This window comes from Schistocerca serialis, chromosome 7 (assembly GCF_023864345.2).
Source record: "Schistocerca serialis cubense isolate TAMUIC-IGC-003099 chromosome 7, iqSchSeri2.2, whole genome shotgun sequence".
Classification (NCBI taxonomy): Eukaryota; Metazoa; Arthropoda; class Insecta; order Orthoptera; family Acrididae; genus Schistocerca; species Schistocerca serialis.
In genome coordinates this window covers 526,794,426-526,813,530 of record NC_064644.1, presented here as the reverse complement: position 1 = coordinate 526,813,530, position 19,105 = coordinate 526,794,426, and the positions used below count along the sequence as shown (strand labels likewise).

General features: G+C 45.2%; 1 protein-coding gene and 1 non-coding gene across 2 annotated transcripts in view; both read left to right on the top strand.

The window, feature by feature from the left end:
- LOC126413204 (zinc finger C3H1 domain-containing protein-like) overlaps positions 1–19,105 on the top strand; it is a 525,925-nt gene that overhangs the window by 216,936 nt on the left and 289,884 nt on the right. The window lies entirely within an intron of this gene.
- Positions 11,754–11,827, top strand: Trnat-ugu (transfer RNA threonine (anticodon UGU)). Its single transcript has one exon. It is a non-coding gene; the product is annotated as a tRNA-Thr (tRNA).

Sequence of the window (19,105 nt, the reverse complement as noted above, 5' to 3'; positions counted from 1 at the left end):
ATGTTCTTAGGTTAGTAAGGTTTAAGCAGTTCTAAGTTCTAGGGGACTGATGAGCTCAGATATTAAGTCTCATAGTGCTCAGAGCCATTTTGAAGCGGACAGACCAATTGTTGTGGCAGTCTGGCAACGGCGAATGGTCCAGGCGTGTTGTTGAACGCTTTGCTTGGAGGGAACCAGCTCCATTGGGCGAAGTGTGAGCTATCAAGTAATTCTAATCGGACTATAGTGATGGTTCGTGGTCGACACCACCATCTGGCGACCGCCGCCAGCAAAGCGTTTGCCGGTAAGCATAGCCAGGAGGAAGCAACATATATGCACGCCCTCTTTTTTTCGCTCTGCTGGAGAGGCCTGCGTCGAGCCAGACATTACGCAACCTCCTCCACACGATCGATTTAGCCCCTAGGAATCCATTACGCACATCAGTAGAACCGGCCTCCCCCGCGAATTATACATGGGAGGAGGCAATACATTCGTTGAGTCTACTAGGAACGTACGCTCTCGGAATTTTAACGGTAGACCACTGCGTGTGATCCACGCCTCTCTCGTAGCGTCTGCTATTGGAGGTGGATGAGAAGCTCTGTAAAGCTTTCCCGCTTACTAAACGAAACTATGGCGGAAGGTACTGCACTTGCTTCCACTTTCTGTATTTCTTCTACGGTAAATTTGGTAAGTGTGCAGTACTGGCGATTAATACTCAAGTATCGACCGAGGATGGGTTTTGTAAGCTACTTCCTTCGTGAGTGCACTAAATTTTCTGGTAGAAGTTTTCGTATGATTAATTTTATGTGCTCTGTCTACTTTAAATCTCCCTGTACCCACACTCCGCAATGTTTAATGGATACCGCTGCTTCCAGGGATCGTTTAGTAATAGCGTAAAGCCGTAAACACACAATAAGGGGCGTTGCCGCCTGTCTATGCGCAGTACGTTACTTCTCTTTGTGTTAAGACTCGCCTACCTATTCCTCTACCAACAGTCGATCCTCTACAGGTTTTCCGTATTTCACTACAACACTCTAGCGTTACGTATGCAACAGCATCATCCGTGAAAAGTCATGTTGACGCCTCCTGCGTTATCCATTAGGTTATTTGTACGAGCTATGAGCAGTATTGCCGGCCGGGATGGCCGAGCGGTTTTAGGAGCTACAGTCTGGAACCGCGCCACCGCTACGGTCGCAGATTCGAATCCTGCCTCGGGCATGGGTGTGTGTGATGTCCTTAGGTTTAAGTAGTTCTAAGTTCTAGGGGACTGATGACCTCAAGTACCATAGTGCTCAGTGCCATTTGAACCATTTAAACAGTATTATATACAGGGTGGTCGGAAATTCTCGTTACAAATTTCTAGGGCATGTAGAGGGTAGTGATTACAGAACACTTTGAATAGGAATCCATGTCCGGAATCGTATCGTTTCCCTTTTACGACAGTTTCAGTTCAGATGTGTACCTCGTCAACGTCTGCTTAGGGCAAGAAAAACGTCTCTGAGTTCCCTGTCCTGGTATGCAACAGCGTAGACACGATGACGTGTACTACGTCACACGATCCGCAGAACTAATGAGGAGGTATTGAATAGAATTGGGGAGAAGAGGAGTTTGTGGCACAACTTGACTAGAAGAAGGGATTGGTTCGTAGGACATGTTCTGAGGCATCAAGGGATCACCAATTTAGTATTGGAGGGCAGCGTGGAGGGTAAAAATCGTAGAGGGAGACCAAGAGATGAATACACTAAGCAGATTCAGAAGGATGTAGGCTGCAGTACGTACTGGGAGATGAAGCAGCTATCACAGGATAGAGTAGCATGGAGAGCTGCAGCAAACCAATCTCAGGACTGAAGACCACAACAACAACACTGCTGTGAGACCGAGTCAATACCTGTGCATCACCGATAGAGGAAACATTGTGCGGTACACGTTTGCGGAATACACAGACATACTCCTTGTGTGTGGCGAAGCTGGATGTGGTGGTGGTGGTGGTGGTGGTGGTGGGTAGTGTTTAACGTCCCGTCGACAACGAGGTCATTAGAGACGGAGCGCAAGCTCGGGTTAGGGAAGGATGGGGAAGGAAATCGGCCGTGCCCTTTCCAAGGAACCATCCCGGCATTTGCCTGAAACGAGTTAGGGAAATCACGGAAAACCTAAATCAGGATGGCCGGAGACGGGATTGAACCGTCGTCCTCCCGAATGCGAGTCCAGTGTGCTAACCACTGCGCCACCTCGCTCGGTTGGCGAAGCTGGAGGTAACGGAAGAGCTGCTAGTCGGCTGTATCAGGAACGTTTTCCACACCGTCACACTCCATCGCACAAACTGTTTGCCCAGGTTACGCAACGGCTACGAGAAACGAGTACCTTCACCGTGAGGAGGCAGGACTGTGGTGCTCCACGGCGACGCCGCACTCCCTAATTTGAAGAAGTTGTACTGCGTCGCATTGAAGATAGCCCGTCAACGAGTTCGGGAACAATTGCGTGTGCAATGGCTGTTAGTCACAGTACCCGTCTTGGACGTCTTGCATGAGCAACAATTACATCCGTACCACTTACAAAGGGTACGCGCTATGGGTCCAGCAGACTTCCCACAACGCGTTGCCTTCTGCACATGGTCCCTGCACCGTTGCATCGACGCGCCCCTGTTTCCACGTCGAGTTCTCTTCACAGATGAATGTAGGTTCACAGGGGATTGTGTTCTGAAAGCTCGAAATAGCCATGTCTGGGCGGACGGAAACCTTCATGCCACGCATGTTCAGAGATTTCAAGACAGGTTTAGAATTAACGTATGGGCAGGTATTCTGGACGGCCATGTGATTGGACCATACATACCTCCTTCCATCCAAGCTCACGGGTCCCACATACTTAGTCTTCCTACGACACGTAACGGACCCGTTCTTGGAAGCTGTGCCATTGAATGTCCGTCAGGAAATGTGGTTTCAGCATGATGGAGCACCACCTCACTTTTCACTGGCTGTCCGGAGACATCTCAACAGACGGTATGGTGAAAGATGGATAGGCCGTGATGGTCCAACCGCGTGGCCGCCACGATCGCCGGATTTAACCCCTATGGACTGCTTCTTGTGAGGTCTTATGAAGAGCCTAATTTATGAGACACGAGTTCTGGCCGTTGCACACGACATTGAAGAGACACCAGGTGGGTTTGAGAGAGTGTACCAGAACATGCTTTGGAGGTACAATGTGTGTAACAAAGTTGGTGGTCGCCACATCGAGCCGCTGTTGTAATGCATCGGTACGTTGCGGTTAGTGCCGTAGATGCTGTGTTGTTGTTGTCGACTAATGTAAACCATAAGGTGTAAGTTGTAATGAAAATGCATAAGTAATAAACCGAACGAGTCAGTGTTCTTTTAAAATGGATTGCAACAATTGTAGTGGGTCACGCCTAAGTACATTCCTCACGTGGGTGTCGACGAGATAATCATTTGTATTGAAATTGTCGTAGAACGGAAACGATACGTTTCCGGACATGGGTTCCATTTCAAAATGTTATGTACCCACTACCCTCTACATGTCCTAGAAGTTTGTAACGGGGATTTCCGACCACCCTGTATAAATAAAACTGTAACTGTTCGTTTGTTCAGAATCGTGTGTCTCTGAAAGTGCTTCAGCGATCGAAAAGTTCTCGACCGATTTTTATATCTTCTCCTCTGCCCTCTCGCCATCTCCTCCTCTTTTCTTCGCACCTGCGCTTCTCTGTCCATCTCAACTTTCCCCCTATCTCTGAACTTGGGCGTTGTTGATTGTTACTGCAAACTGGGATTCTGTAGCAGTATTCTAATAATAATCAGATATGCCATCAATACAGTTTTCCTGTCTGCTAACAACGTTTCACTGTTATATATTTACATTTTATATCTACAAAACAGCAACTGCTTCCAGCCAAGCAAATCGAGGGCGAATAAAGTCAAATAAGAGTATTAATCTCCATCGCGCCTTAACTTAAAACAGGCATCTCCTGAGATTTGCCTTGCCGTCCCGTACTGTGATGCCCCTATGGGTGCCGAACACATCCACCACGAGTTACGTTCGGACGGAAATGGCCTCACCTTCCGCGCCACGTTTTCCCCTCCTCCGGTGAAAACATTTTCTCGAGTACGCGAACAGATCTGTGGAAGGTCCCCAGGCAGAGAGCTACTCTCCTAATGCACAGTTAATGACAGGCGTCGTTTGCCGAGCAGACTGGATGGAGGAAGCGAGAGGGGCCGACTGTCTGAGAGACTGTAAACCTGCGAGGTCGCTTTCAGAACTGAGAGGCGAATCTGAGGTCCTTTCGTCGGCCAGGCCCTTCAACAGTCGTTAACAGCCGCCGTGCGGCAAGGGGGAACGCCCTTGCCGAAGACCTCTGTGTAGACGAAATCCGTTTGAAGGCAGGCTACACTTCCGTTTCCTGCACTATTGTCAAGAACGGAAAGGTACGCTACTGTAGCTTATATCCGTAAGCGGGATCCTATCTGCTGCTGGAGAAAACGACGAGATTAAAGCAAACATTTAATTCCTGTTATATATCAGACATCGCTACAAAAAATTCGAAACGTATACAACCTATTCTGTCTTTATGCTGACGAGCACGAGCAGTGTTTTGCAAGGGGCATTTAAGGTTTCCTTGAGACTTCAGTTTCTTCCGACGTATGCAATGTTCAAATAACTTACGCGAATGCAGGTGTGTGACGCCGTCCACAACCGCTGATATTTCGACAGGGGCACATGCTGCCATTTTCAAGGCAAAATTGCAGCAAGTAAGCGCTGTACAAGGGAATTTTCAAACCGCGGTTTGCAGAGAAACTCCGGAAAGGTAACACACAATATACTCAAATTAACAATCTTCGTGTGAGGCAGCATTAACTCTCTCTCTGTTTTTTGAGAAAGGAGAGAGCAGGATTGCGTGCAGAATTCAAAGAAAAACCACCGTCTCAATTTATAAGGTTAGTTGCTAATTTAATTTCAACTTCTTCCTTAACAACACTATCCCAATAGCTGGAAGTGCGTGCCAGAATCTCCGTGTTGCTATATTCCATTGGATGCCCGGCGCCAAGACAATGTTTTGCAACAGCTCGCGTGTGTGACGCTTATGTTCATTATACCGGACCTCCAAAGTCGTGGTGGTCCGTCATATGACATGCCAAAGCTGCAAGGAATATGGTTGAGCCGGCTGTTGTGGCCAAGCGGTTCTAGGCACTTCAGTCCGGAACCGCGCTGCTGTTACGGTTGCAGGTTCGAAGCCTGCCCCTGGCAAGAATGTTTGTGATGTCCTTAGGTTAGTTAGGTTTAAGTAGTTGCAAGTATAGGGGGCTGATGACCTCGGATGTTAAGTCTCATAGTGCTTAGAGCCATTTGAACCATTTTGAATATGGTAGAGACCCACCTTACCCCAGCCACGATCATCCTTTAGCGAATCGAAACGGACCCTGATACTAGATGCGGGTCGATAAACACATTTCACATCACATTTGCGCAAAATACGACCAATCCGGTCCGAAATTCTCCCTTCCTAAGGCAAAAGGGACGTAGATTTTGGCGCTAGTGTTCGCAGTGTGTGTGTGTGTGTGTGTGAGTATGTGTGTTGTGGATTGGCAAGACAGCCAACCCACTATGAGAGGAAGCCGAAAGGCACGCGTTTTAGCTCACGCAGGCTGGCGTGTGGTCTGGAACAGGTCAAGGAAATGAGATTAGCAAAAAAGGACGTAGCTGTGGAATACTTAACTTTAATCCGTAATTGGTGAACATCGCTCTTGACGGTACATGTCTTACAGCATCAATAGTAACTGGTAATGGCGCTTTGCTAGGTCGTAGCAAATGACGTAGCTAACTATCGTCTCGGCAAATGAGACCATCGCTAGCAAAGTCGGCTGTACAACTGGGGCGAGTGCTAGGAAGTCTCTCTAGACCTGCCGTGTGGCGGCGCTCGGTCTGCAATCACTGATAGTGGCGACACGCGGGTCCGACGTATACTAACGGACCGCGGCCGATTTAAAGGCTACCACCTAGCAAGTGTGGTGTCTGGCGGTGACACCACAATGTGTATGTGTGTGTGTGTGTGTGTGTGTGTGTATGTGTACGCGTTGGCTTTCCTGAGCTTCTTTGCAAGGCGAGATTTTAAAGTCCCTTGCACAGCACTTACTTGCTGCTGTTATGCCTGGAAATTGACTGGGCATGCTCCTTCACAAATATCGGCGGTCAGCCGGCTGTATTCTCGTAAGTTATTTGATCAAGGTTTTCTTTATTATCCGAACGAGTTTGGCTTGGTCTTGTCAGGCTCTCCACGGTGGCTGTACAGTAGACAGGAAGCGAGTTCTCAAAAGAATGAAAACACATTTACGTCATTACACAGTTGCAACGGTTAGCAGCAGCTAGCACGTTGGACCTGTTGACGTTACAGGCTGTTTGACACCTAATACTGTTCTTAATGCCCGTGTTTATGACTTACGTCATTAATTAGCTGTCGTTTTAGTCTATGATGTTTCCTGTTGAAGAGGCCGACTCCATTCCATTAGCCATCTCCATGCGACAGGTAACTTGTTGCAGTTTATTATTGTGAAACATTCGTATGAACCAATGCACCTTAGCTCTTCCTGAGTGTAACACAATGGTAAGCAACTGAACAAGTGAAACCTTAAAAAGTGAAATTATCCTAATTTTCTCTTCTGATTTTGCTTTAGAGCTATTTTCTTCCAGTTTGTGGACTCTGAAGACAACTTCTCGTCTTTCAAGAGTGTTGGCAACTTCGCGTGTGGGTCTCTCGTCATAATTCATTGGGTGCTATCTACATTGTTCTGAGAGATCTGATGCGTGTTATATTTTTTTGTTCAGTCTCTTGTACGTGTGTTATTTAGTTCTTTTTGATATAATACACCGCTTCAGACAGCTATGATCTTTCCCACGGCAAGCTGATTTGTAAAAGCTATTGACATTAGTGGAGAATGTACTTGTTGATTCTACACCCTGCTCTACATAATCATTTTGTATCAGTTGAATGATAAGTAATGTAAGCACATCAACACGCTTTTAATATTATGGAGTTCTTCTTTTCGGCGGGGCTGTAGAAGATAGTGCATTTTTTCATGATAGCGGTTATTTTGAACTTGTATCGCAGTATTTGACACTGGAAAATTTCATATGCCTTGTGTGCGTTGTAGTTGTCAACTTTCTGACAGTGTATATATTAATATGAGACGTATAGTGACACCTAATATTGGTTTAATTCCGTTCCATGAAGATTACAGAATTATTACTGACTGTCGTAACGGTACACTGCATAAAATCAGTCGTGTCTTTAAAGATATCGTTTACATACTTTATCCCACTGTTCCTCATGAGTGCAACCTTAAAGGGGGATTTCTCGTCGCTTCTGTTAGCTCAACTAAACCCACATTATGCCGATAATGTTGCAATATAATGATGAGCGTTTCCTGCTTGTGGAAACAAACGTTGAAGGGCAGTGTTTTGGCTGCAGGTTATTAATCTTTCGTGTAATACCATCAACATGGGTGTTGATAATAAACGCTACCTGTTATTGTTGAAAACACATTAGCGTATTGAATTATTGTACACATTCACTTACTGGTAAGTTTGTGTTTCCCCTCCCCCCTTCTCTTCTCTCTCTCTCTCTCTCTCTCTCTCTCTCTCTCTCTCTCTCTCTCTCTCCCCCTCCCCCTACACACACACACACACACACACACACACACACACACACACACACACAAACGGGCGCGCTCACATACACGTAAGCGTACAAATGGACACGAATCTAACACCACCTAGCAAAGAGCGTAGCACCGCTTCTGCTAGTCGGTTTGTAGTCTCTTAGGCTTCAGTTTCTTTCCTCTCAAACTAATCTTCTTTCTTGTCTGGTACTTAGCTGAATTTTCTTTGTACCACGCTATCCGTAGGTATATATGGCAGAGCCGTTTACGCTAGAGCACTAGAGAAGAGCGATCTGTAGCCACGTCAACGTTAATGCTTACCAGTACCTCTTCCGGCATTACTACGAGACTTTCTTGAATAAATGCACCTTCAGTAAAATAAGATGAAAACGAACCATCAGAATCAGCAAAACGATGCAAACCCTTCCGTGCGACCCTGGAAATAGAGGCCATCGTGTGGATGCTGGTACGGTACTAGTCGCTTCGCCCACCATCTCATCGTGCACTTTACGACGGGACGATGTGCAGTTTGCTCTCGCTGCCTCTCATATCTGTCTCTCTGTTTGCCTCTGACGGTTCCGCGCTTCCAATAAGCTTCTACGGACTGCCCTGCTCTATACCAATAGAGTCGGGATGGCAGATATCGGCCTTCTGTGGGCAGTACAGGACACAATATTGTGGGAGGACATACACATTAAAATCCGCACAATCTCACTTCATATTTACCTGACAGGAGGATGTGGATCATTTTCTATAGCTCCTGAAGTTTTCGTGACGAGTCTTTTGAATGGAGGCAGAATATTACAGACGTTCCAAAGGGTGTAATAGTCGGACCAATCCTGTTCCCGTATTTATGGCGAGTCACCTAAGCCGTAACACCTCTTTTATTTCGTGAACAGTTCCTGATATCGAAACGAGGTTTCCGCCAAATGATAGTACGTTAAGGGGCATGTACTTTGATATGTAATAAAGAATCTGAACTCTTGTATCGATCGATATACTGAAGCAAGTACGACATTTTTCTTAATAGAATAATATACTGTTTTTAACGATGTCCGAAAGCTCTTGAAAATACGATTACAGTGATATAATGCTTATTACGAGAGCCACTCCAAAAGAAGAAATGCGCACTGTTTTTTTTTTAAATACATCTTTTATTCTACGTGTTTGAAAGTTTTACAGTGTGTAGATACAGCCTTTAGAAACAATATTTTCATTTCTACACATAATTTCTATCAACTGCCTTACGACACCTTGGAACCAGCGCCTGTATACCTGCACGGTAAAATTCTGGGCCAAGCTGTTGGAGCCACTGTTTGGCAGCGTGTACAAGGGAGTCATCATCTTCAAACCTTGCCAGGTTAGGACTGTAAGGCGGGTGTTTCAGTGTTGTCCATCCGAGTTTTGTGATCGCTTTCATGGTTTTTTTGACTGACATGTGGCAGTGCATTGTCGTGCAACAGCAAAACATTTTGCTTTTGCCGATGTGGTCGAACACGACTCAGTCGAGCTTGAAGTTTCTTCAGTGTCGTCACATATGCATCAGAATTTATGGTGGTTCCACTTGGCAAGATGTCCACAAGCAAGAGTCCTTCGGAATCGAAATACCCACAACTTTTCCAGCAGAAGGTGTGGTTTTGAAATTTTTTTTCTTGGATGAATTTGCATGATGCCACTCCATTGATTGCCTCTTCGTCTCTGGTGAAAAATGATGGAGCAATGTTTCATCACCTGTCACAATTCTTCCAAGAGATTCATCTCCACCATTCTCGTACTCTTCCAAAAGTTCGCTGCTTACCATTTTTCTTGTTTCTTTGTGAGCCACTGTCAACATCCTGGGAATCCACCTGGTACAAACCTTTTTTAACTCCAACACTTTCAGTATTCTGTCATCCCAACGTAGCGTGACAATTCGTTCACTGTGATGTGTCTGTCAGCAGTCACCAATTCGTTAATTCTCTGCACATTGGAGTATGTGCAGTACGAGGCCTGCTGCTGCGAGGACAATCATCACTATTGCTGTGCCCACTTTCATCACGTAACCTGCTTGATCACCGACTAACTGTACTGCGATCGATAGCACCATCTCCATACACCTTTTTCAACCTCTTGTGGATGTTTCTCACCGTCTCGTTTTCACAGCACAGGAATTCTATGACAGCACGTTGCTTCTGACGAACGTCAAGTATAGCAGCCACCTTGAAGACATGCTGTGACGGCGCCACTCACGGGAACAGGTTAAACTAAGTTTGAAAACAAGTGGGAAGGATGTATCTACACACTGTAAAACTTTCACACATGTAGAATGAAAACTGTGTTATTACAAAAATAGTGTGCATTGCTTTTGGAGTGACCCACGTAATTTTGAGGTTGAAATTCTTCGCATAATAATCCGATAAATATTCTAAAGTTGAAAAGCCCGTCGGCCGAAATCGCCAATTGTGTTCTATACACGCTCATGTCATTGTATTCAGGCCTTTCGACTGTCTACTCCTCGGCATAGCCGAACTAGCAGGAATCGTGTTATCTACCGCCAGATCATTTCTGCTTCAGCATTTCTTGCGTGCAGATGTACACCAATGGGGAGAAGTCAGCCATGCTACTTTTATACGGCTAATGTCCAACATTGCTGTCGAAATAGTAATGGAAAGCTGTCTGACGAAACTCTAGTTGTTTCCACAACCTGGAAAAGTACGCACGTTTGAAATAGTATATGCCGTACTTTCATACATAGCTGACTCTGTATCAACGTCGCATAGGAAATGAGCTTTTATGTTAGTAACGTAGGCCTGTCTTGCTAAGACGTGATATGAGAGCTCCGCGTGGTGGTGGGAACACCGCCGTAACCGACCCTGGCTGCACTGTTTTAAAATTTTAGTGCATTTCTCGGAACCTTTTGCGAAAGATTTCAACGTATGCACTAACCAGCTAGAGCTACTGAATACAGTTATCAAAATTATTCGGTTCCTTTTAAAAAATACTTGTTTCAGTATCTTGGCTGATACCAGAGTTCATAGGCATTACCCACACATAATATTACGTGCCCCGCAGCATACAATCAACTGCTGAAAACCTCGTTTCGATATGTGGAACAGTGGAGAAAATAAAAGGATTATCACGTCTTTCGTGACTCACCCTGTATATTACCATCTACATTACGCTGATATAACAGAAACCGTGATATCTGCTGACGATTTGCTAACTAGATTTCCAGCTATCTTGACACTGTGGGTTTGTTAACGTGACTGAAAGTTCGTTATCCGAGTGAATTTGTCATGTGTAATACGGAACAGTGCGATCATCACGACACTGGTATTTAGTTGCACATGGTCAGACTGTAATGTTCCTGTGACAACTTCCATTAGCCTGTAGTGTTCGAAAACTAGTTAATGATGCGATAAATTGTATTAAATTTAAAAAATCTATGTAAGTGCGAGTAGGGCTCCCACATCGTGGGTTCCGCACAAACTTAACTATTTATATAGACAGTCGTGGGTTCCGCACAAAATCATCTATATAGACAGTTCATCCATCAATGGAATCGAGAGTTTCGACGATTTTTGACTGTTATCGATATACATACTGGCAAGATACCAGTCACAGGGAGTTAAAGAATTTTTAGAATGACAAAAAAAAATTTCCGTATAAAACAATTACAAATCAATTTTTCCTTTACTTCTACTCTGAAACCTTACTTCTTGCCAAATTTGATGATTCTAGGTCAACGGGAAGTACTCTATGGGTTTTAATGAGTGACTTTGCTAGTATCAAAATATGTGACATAAATACCGGCATCTTGCGATGTCATTGACTTAAAACCTCATATTTACTACGCCGCCTACCAACTATATATATAGTTGTCCGAGAGAACAGACACCATCTTCATATATATATATATATATATATATATATATATATATATATATATATATATATATATATAGTTAAGGCTCACCGGCGATTTGACCATCTTCTGTGCGGATGCACACACATTGCCTGAAATCTTACGGGAATGGGTAAAGCCGCGAGTAATGAGTGTGGGACAATAATTTGGAAGCGTGGGTCTCACGGGAGGCGTGCCACAGATAAGTCCTTGCAGTCGCCCTATCTTCTGTGTCCTCGGTGGCTCAGATGGATAGAGCGTCTGCCATGTAAGCAGGACATCCCGGGTTCGAGTCCCGGTCGGGGCACACATTTTCTGATTGTGAAAGACTCCCACTCATTTAACACGTCAACAAACTTTCTTGAGGCTCAGCAGCTTATCTCCACCAATCAGCATGGTTTTAAAACTTCCTGGCAGATTAAAACTGTGTGCCGGACCGAGACTCGAACTCGGGACCTTTGCCTTTCTCAGGCAAGTGCTCTATTATCTGAGCTACCCAAGCACAACTCACGCCCCGTCCTCGCAGCTTTAATTCCGCCTTCCAAACTGTGAAGTTTGAAAGATAGGAGACGAGGTACTGCCGGAATTAAAGCTGTCAGGACGGGGCATGAGTCGCACTTGGGTAGCTCAGATGGTAGAACACTTGCCCGCGAAAGGGAAATCTCCCGAGTTCGTGTTTAATCTGCCAGAAAGCTTCATATCAGCGCTCACTCTGCTGCAGAGTGAAACATAGCATTCCAATATGGTTTTAGGAAGCATCGCTCGTGCGAACTCAGCTTGCTCTTTTCTCACATGATATAGTGCGAACTATGGATGAAGGGCAACTGGCAGAGTCCAGATTTCTAGATTTCCGGAAAGCATTTCACACGGTGCCCCATTGCAGGATGTTAACGAAGGTACTAGCATATGGAATATGTTCACAGATATGTGAGTAGCTCGAAGAATTCTTAACTAATAGAACCCAATATCTCGTCCTCGACGGCGAGTGTTCATCAGAGACAAGGGTATCATCAGGGATGCCCCAGACAAGTGTGATAGAACCGCTGTTATTCTCTATATACATAAATGTTCAAAATGTTCAAATGTGTGTGAAATCTTACGGGACTTAACTGCTAAGGTCATCAGTCCCTAAGCTGACCCACTACTTAAGCTAAATTATCCTAAGGACAAACACACTCACACCCATGCTCGAGGGAGGACTCGAACCTCCGCCGGAATCAGCCGCGCAGTCCATGACTGCAGCGCCCCAGACTGCACGGCTAATCCCGCGCGGCTATACATAAATGATTTGGCGGGCAGAGTGGGCAACAGTCTGCTGTTGTTTGCTGATGATGCCGTGGTGTACGGTAAGGTGTCGAAGTTGAGTGACTGTACGAAGATGGAAGACGACTCAGACAAAATTTCCAGTTGGTGCGATGAATGGCAGCGAGCCCTAGCTGTGGAAAAGTGTAGGTCAATGCGGATGAGTAGGAAGATCAAACCTGTAATGTTCAGCTACAGTATTTCTGTTGTCCGGTTTCACACAATCAAGTCGTTTAAAGATCTGGGTGCAATGTTGCAAAGCCATATGAGGTGGAATGAGCATGTGAAAACTGTGGTAGGAAAGGCAAATGGTCGAGTTCGGTTTATTGCGAGAATTTTGGGAGAGAATGGTTCACCTGTAAAGGAGACCGCATATAGGAGTCTGGTGCGACCTATTCTCGAGTACTACTCGAGTGTTTGGAATCCGCACCAGGTTGGATTGAAGGAAGACATCGAAGTAATTCAGAGGAAGCCTGCTCGATTTGTTACCGGTAGCTTCCAACAAAACGTAATAAGTGTTACGGAACTAAAATGGGAATCCCTGGAGGGAAGGCGGCGTTGTTTTCGAGAAACTATCGAGAAAATTTAGAGAACCGGCATTTGAAGATGACTGCCGAAAGATTGTTAAATGTTAAATTTGTGTGAAATCTTAAGGGACTTGACTGCTAAGATCATCAGTCCCTAAGCTTACACACTACTTAACCTAAATTATCCTGAGGACAAACACACACACCCATGCCCGACGGAGGACTCGAACCTCCGCCGGGACCAGCCGCACAGTCCATGGCTGCAGCGCATTAGACCGCTCGGCTAATCACGCGCGGCTAAAAATGTTCAAATGTGTGTGAAATCTTATGGGACTTAACTGCTAAGGTCATCAGTCCCTAAGCTTACACACTACTTAACCTAAACACACTACTTAACCTAAACACACACACCCATGCACGAGGGAAGACTCGAACCTCCGCCGGGATCAGCCGTGCAGTCCATGACTGCAGCGCCCTAGACCGCTCGGCTAACCCCGCGCGGCGCCGAAAGATTCTGCTCCCCCAAACGTACATCACGCTAAAGGACCTAGAAGATAAGACACGAGAAATTAGGCGTACAGAGAGTCGTTTTCCGTTCGCTCTATTTGAGAGTGGAACAGGACGAGAAATGAATGAAGATACCCTCTGCCTTGCATCTTACGGTGGCTTGCGGAGTATCTATGTAGATGTGATACATGCTACATAGCCATAAAACGTGTTGTGTACATAGTTCCGCGTAGTCAGCGCGTACACAACTTTCCCACTAGAGCGCGCCCCGCTAAGCACAACAGCGCAGGTGCAGCGCTCGGCCGTCTCCGCACTACGAGATGGCGCTGCCCTAGAGACGGACCAAATACTGCTTCCGCCGATCCGCGTATTAATATGTAACGCAGCCAATGAGATTGCTGCTAACGTACAACCTTTTCTTCTCGCGGATCAGACTCACGCAGTGATACCTGAACGCGCGAGGTATTATAACGAGTGTACAGACCTCCAATTAGTCAGTCTGCATTAGTCTACATTAGTCTGTACCAGTCTATAGTCATATCATATTCCTGTACATAGCCATGAAGATAAATGTATAGACACTTCAAGTATCAGAGATATCTGAGAATAAGATTAACGTACCAAGAGCAAAGGAACTTCAGATTGTCAATTTTGGTCACCGTCAATCTGCTATTGTAAGCGTGCAAGTGGCATTTCTATCTTCTGACCTAACGGCAGAAGATAAACACGCCACGATAAGACCACGAGACATATTGCTGACACTCGCCTACTTCGTTAGAGCGACAAGTCAAATAATCTGATGGTGTGTGTACCAAAGGTCTTACAGTACGCACACCACAAAACGTGTATATTTATTTTGAAACACCACATATTAACGGCGCCGCGAACCGAAAAACTTTGAGAACCACGGCCGTAGAGCACCGATTCGCCTGCGTCCGTTGCATCTGAGCTCTGGGCGGAGAAGGGACTGCGCAGAACCAGCTGCGTTTATGTCGCCACATACCTCCTAGCGCGTGTCCTTTTGTGCAAAAGTTATTCGCACAAAAAAAGGGGAACAATGAAACTGTTACGGTTGCCGCGACAGGAAACATCGCGGGCCCGAAATATTGTCAGCCGCTGGCGCGCGGCGCGGAGGTATGTGGTGGCAGGAACGCCCGCGGGCCTTTACCGCGGCGGCTGCTGCTGCTGCTGCTGTGTGCTGCGTGCAGCGGAAGTCAATTGTGCCAGACAGGCAGCGGCGGCGCCTGCAATAGCTATGGCTGGCTGGCTGGCTGGCTGGCTGGGTGGATGGGTGGAACGACGCCCGAGACGACCCGGCGGATTCGGGGCCCCGGCTCCATCATCGGAGCGGCTGCGCTGCCAATAAAAGTACGCAGCTGCCTGCCTACGACGGCGTACGGGTTGTCGGTATGCGGCGCTGCAGCGCAGCCAGTTTGCTGCACATCGTTATCCCACCGGCGGAAGCGGCAGCGTACTTCTCTGCAGCGTAATAACTCGTGCCATATAGATGCCGCATGTCAACCTAATCCATTCATCCTCTGAGTCTCAACAGTGTGAAAAACAAAAAGAGTCAGGACAAGTACGAGTAGCACTCGCGCACCGAGGGGTCCGCACAAACTCGCTTATGTATTTACGTAATTCACATGCTCTTTGGAACATAATTGTATAATTTTCCACACAGTTAATCTTTATTACCGTAATAACCAATGAATACAAGAAGAAATTGCCAACAAGTGAACAATTAATTGTTTTAAGGAGGTAGTTTCGCGTTATATACTTGTTTTCACTGTCAGTGATCTACACAATATGGTCACCATGAAAAAAATCGCTTAGAAGAATCTCTTACAATCGCGTAGCACAATGCCGAATGTTGCCTTAATACAATGCACTACATTCGTAGCAGTACCTCAGCGCACCAGTAGGAGTCTCCGTCTTGCAATAGCGTCGGTGCTTTCATGCGAAATGCACTGGGAATTCAAAACAAATTAATAATATCGTGCTTTCAGCTAGAAACCACTGGCACTCGAAAAGTTACCTATCGTAAAATAGGAATGACTTTGACCATTTAGAAAATATTTCTCATAATTACAACCAAATTTATACAGGGTGAACAGTAATAAAACTGACAAACTGCAGGGACGGTTTCCTTACTGGATATGCAGGAAGAAAAGTCCTACGAACATGCGTCCGGAAATGTATGGCTGCGAAGATAGGTGGCGCTGACGAATGACGGTTCCCCTGATCACGCGCTGTGTGTTCGACGTGTGTTGCAGGCTGTGTAATTGACGCAGCGTACTCTAAGCAGCAAATGATCCTGTATTCGAATCGGGAACAAGTCGAGATGGTGTTTGTGTACGGCCAAGCAGATGGAAACGGCCGAGAGGCAGCACGGCTATGCCAAAGCAAGATTCCTCACAGACACCAACCACATCACACAACATTTAAAGCCTTTTGGGCGTTTGTGTGGTCATGGATCCTTTCAGACCGACGAACGTGCAGGGAGGCGGCAGACTGTGCGTACACTATATTTTGAGGACCGGGTTGTACAGGATATTGAGACGAACCCTAGTACAAGCTCCAGGCAAGTGGCCCGCCATCATGGTGTAATCCATTGCATGATTATGTGTAACCGCATTGACAACCGCAGCTATTCCCATCACCTGCAATCCCGTGGAGGCCACTTTGAACGTATGTTGTGACTTGGATGGGACGCATCCGTGCACTGTGTTCCGGGACGATTTGAAATTGGCTAATGGAAAATTGGATCTGGGAGTCGAAGTAAGCATTGTAAATGTCGTGACTAAACCCAGACCTTTCTTGAGTTAATCATGGAAAGCGGCCGTATGTCAATATTGATAGTCATACCTCCGACGCATCGAAATGTTACGTTTGCTTCTATTAGAAAACATGCTGTCTATTACTTAACAAAGTGAAAATTACCTTGGGTCTGTAAGATTAAGGTTTAACCTCGCATTACGTTGCCATTACTGACAAAGCACAAGCTAGGGTTGTGGAAGGAATTCGGCCATATCCTGTACGATAGAACCATCCCCGAATTTGCCCAGTGCTTCAGCACTACGTGTCCTCGACCAGCTGGAACAGTATTGTGCCTATCGAATACTTCTAGTGGGTGGGCAAAATACAGTAAAACTGGTCTGGACAATATTTCGTGCTGCTTAAGATAGGCACCCCAACTTATGTCATCTGCCACGACTGTGGATAAGGTAAGTTTGGTTGCCTATCTTAAGGCGCATTAAAGATTTTTCCGGACCAATTTTATTTTGCGTACCCCGTACAGTTGTGCCACGTAATGCCTTCGGATGACGGCGATCAATTCTGAAGATAATTTTGTCGTTTCGAATTCCTCCTTTTCTTAATCTGTCTGCAGCGCTGTGAAACTGAATTTTTACGTTAATCTGGATTTTGGGAATGTCTTCTGTATCTCATACAGACAATTGAGGTTTCAAAAACACAGAATTCCTTACAATTTTTTTTAATTCGGAATATTTTTTTCTAATTTCTTGAACTTCTTTTCGATTCATCAACCTCTGAAGAGTACGTTTGCTCTTAACAAAATTTTCAAGAGTTTTATCATGTTTGTATTCGATTCTATCAGAAAAAACTCTCTAATTTCCTTTTTTTAGTGCTAAATGTGATGCTACGTTGTGCGTATCCGAAGACTGAACGTTTTAACCGTCGAAGCTGGGAAATTCAGGTGTGTGTGTTTCCAAAACCTTTCGAGGATTCATATTTTCGTCCATTAGTAAAAATTATTTCGACAAAAGTGCAACGTCATAGAGCTTCTAGCTTAAGTTTTCATTCTTTATTCATGAGTTAGATTCCTGTTTAAACGAGAAAAGTCATTAGTAGCGAAGGAACTGCTCGGTTTCGTCACAAAGAAGGAAAAACTTGCAGTGCTATTGTTGAATAAATTATATGAACATCTGCCATAATTGACTAGGAAATCCGAAAGAAACTTAAATAACCGTCTCTAGTACTAACGAATGGCAGCGTCGTTGTTGAATAACTCAGTGGAAGATTTAAATTTTACCCTACCCTCCATTAGCAAATACCCTGTTTCGTTGAATTTCACATAAGATTCCTTCTTGTTAGTTACTTCTTGTGTCGTTTTCTGGGTCACTAAAGTGAAACTGATCACTGAAACAAAGCATTGTGTCACTATTATTTGGACAGACAGCTCGCACAATGTAAATAGGTTACATCTATCTGGGAATGATGTTACGACTGGAAAGCTAAAATCATTGACTGTGTGGTTGGTCCCGGCGGAGGTTCGAGTCCTCCCTCGGGCATGGATGTGTGTGTTTGTCCTTAGGATAATTTAGGTTAAGTAGTGTGTAAGCTTAGGTACTGATGACCTTAGCAGTTAAGTCCCATAAGTTTTCACACACATTTGAACATTTGAACACTTTGGAAAGCTAAACTCAAACTTACCTAGTCAGTTCTGAAATATTCTTTCGACGAATACCATTAACGTTCGAGTTACTATCATATTAGGGTAACTGATGAGGAGCAAATGGTGGTCGGCGCAAATGAGAAAGGAATATTACAAGTAGAATTATCTAGACCATACACCGACTACTTGTGATCTGTTCGTCTTAATACTCACAATAAACATTTGCGCTGTGTTATCTGGCCTTTCTTGCCGCTGCAGACCGATCCAGGTAATACATTCGGTTAGCATTCGACGGTTCAAATCTCCGTCTTTGCATTCAGATTTAGGTTTTTCGTTTTTCGCCTAATCTGCTTCGGGTGAATACCGAGATGATTCTTTTCAAAAAGACACCGCCGATTCACACTCCCGTATTTACGTTTTCTAAGTTTGTGTTACGTCAACAGCGGCGTGGGCGTCGACGGGGCGTTAATCTCTAATCTGCATTCCTTCCTTTTTCTACAGTTGAAATACCATTAAATCCTACCGTAAATAAGAAAATGAAACATATTTGCGTTCCTCCTAATATAAAAATGTCGAGTGATAGTATTTACATGTTAAGCTTGTCCTTTTAAGTCCTCGTCCCTGCCCCCTCCACACACACACACACACACACACACACACACACACATTCCTTTCAGCCAGTTGTGTGTAGTGATTTCCAGCAGGACAGTTAACACTCTGTACTCGCACTGCGTTTCTACTTTTCACGTGAGAGCGACGTTAACCGGATTGACAAAGCGGGTGTACAGAGTCCACGCCAGCAAGTCACGGTCCTCGCGCGACGAGCTAATTACAC